Here is a 2186-nt window from a genome sequence, read left to right on the forward strand (position 1 = left end):
CCAAATACTACATGAGAAGTTGGGAGGATATTGTTCCAAACAGAGAGGAATGCATGGACATGGGAAACAGTATGGCATGGGTAGTGAGTTGCTCATATTTTTATATAGCTTAATCATATTGTGGTAAGAAGCATGCTGGCTGGGAAGAGGTGGGATGGATGAGGATACAGGACATGAGGCTGAAGAGGTAAGAAATAATCAGGTCAAATGGCAGTTATACAATCTAAGGATTTGTGTAATGGTAGCCAAAACAACGGTAAATAACTTCAAGAACACCACAAGAAAATTATCAACTTGCTGATATACTGGCAGAGTGAGGGTTTTTTGAGCAGTCCAAAACACAAAGCTCCTTCAACCCAACCCACCTTTCTTCTTTCACCATTGATTCCTCTCCATTGCTCAGATCGTTTCACTATGTAACTTAGCTCCTGATTGGAAATCTCCAAGTCATACAGTATGAAGAACTTGGTTTCTTCACGGTGGACACGCTGAAATGTATCTAATATCCAAGAGTCATTGTGTAACCTAAGAATAAAGGCATCTGTTATCCCAAGTCTTGTTTATTTTTAAAAATTTTTTCCCAAGTCTTGTTTAGTTTTTTTCTCCCAAAGTGTTAAATAATTCGTATTTCTTTTATCATCTTCTATTTTAGTGCACATTCTTCATTCTTTTTTCAGAAATTATTTGATGATTAAGATTTCAGAAATTATATAATAATTTCCTCAACAAAATCCCATAATGTAACAACTGCAACCCGGAGGTTTTTGCAGTTATTTCCTATAAGCCTACTGCTTCTTATTTTAAATTTTTTTAAATTTTAAACTTTTTATTTTTTTGTGGGTGCATAGTAGGAAGATCCAGAAGCAACCTACTTGTCTGTCAACAGATGAATGAATAAAGAAAACATGATAGATAGACACAGTGGAGTACTATTCAGCCATAAAAAATAATGAGATCCAGTCATTTGCAACAACATGGATGGAACTGAGATCATTATATTAAGAGAAATAGGCCAGACACAGAAAGATAATCACATGTTCTTACTTGTGGGATCTAAAAATCAAAACAGTTGAACTCATGCTTCTTATTTTTGATGTCTAAGAAAAAATTGTAAAAATATTTAGCTGTTAACTTGGATTATAAATATCCAAATTAGTTCAAATGTGAGGAATCCATCTAAAGAAAATTTAAATTTGGGTTCATTTCTGAGTGGTAGAAACCCCACCGGGGCAGGTCAGATAGCACAGTGGTTTCTCTTAGTTTTTTTTTTTTTCCAACATGAATGGTAAACAGATTAATTTGCTGAAGCATCTAACTTGATAAAATGTTCATTTAATTTTTTTCCATTTATCAAAACAACTCCAATATTGATTCTGAAAAATCAGTTTTTCTTGTGATACTAATAAAGTGACAGCCTGTTGCCCCAAATTTATATTTTAATAGGAAATATTAATTATTTGATATTGTTAAGTAACATTTAGATGAGTAGTAGAGATATTCGTTAGGTCAATGCTTATAAAATTTTTCTGTTGAATACCCCTAAAGGTAAAGAAGAGAAAATGTGTATACTTTCCCTAATCTACCAGTGTTTAATACAATATATTTTCTTTTCCAAAGCTTTGAGTAAAATTGAAACTTGAGAAAATGTAATTTTTATCTCGTGACTTAGTGTACATATGTCTCACCATGCATACCAGGAAGTAGTTTCAGAAGCACAAAATTGTGCCACTAACAGTTCACAGGCCAGACCAAAATCTTTTATGTCTCAGTGTCAATAAACGACCCTTCTGAGAAGTAAGTTTTTAGAAAATGGCCTGAGATACAAATTGGATTATCAAGATATTTAGGCATCACATAATTATGTGTCTTCCTACACATTCAAAGTAGAGAATTATTTTAATTCAATAATTACATTTTGCTTTAACTAGTCTAGATAATGCTAGAATTTATTGATTTCCCATTATAATGGCAGTCAATTTCACATTCATCCAATTATTCTAGCCTTATTTTAATCTTGCTTTTTACATATCGATACACTAAGATACGAAAAGAAGTTTGCCTCACTGTTTGTAAGTAACAGAGACAGAATTTAAGCTCAAAGATAACTCCAAAGTTTATTTTGTTCCTTTTTTCTTTCTTTTTTCTTCTTCTTTTTTTTTCCTTTCTTTCTTTTTTTTTTTTTTTTT

This window comes from Colobus angolensis, unplaced genomic scaffold, assembly GCF_000951035.1.
Source record: "Colobus angolensis palliatus isolate OR3802 unplaced genomic scaffold, Cang.pa_1.0 Scaffold6, whole genome shotgun sequence".
Lineage (NCBI taxonomy): Eukaryota > Metazoa > Chordata > Mammalia > Primates > Cercopithecidae > Colobus > Colobus angolensis.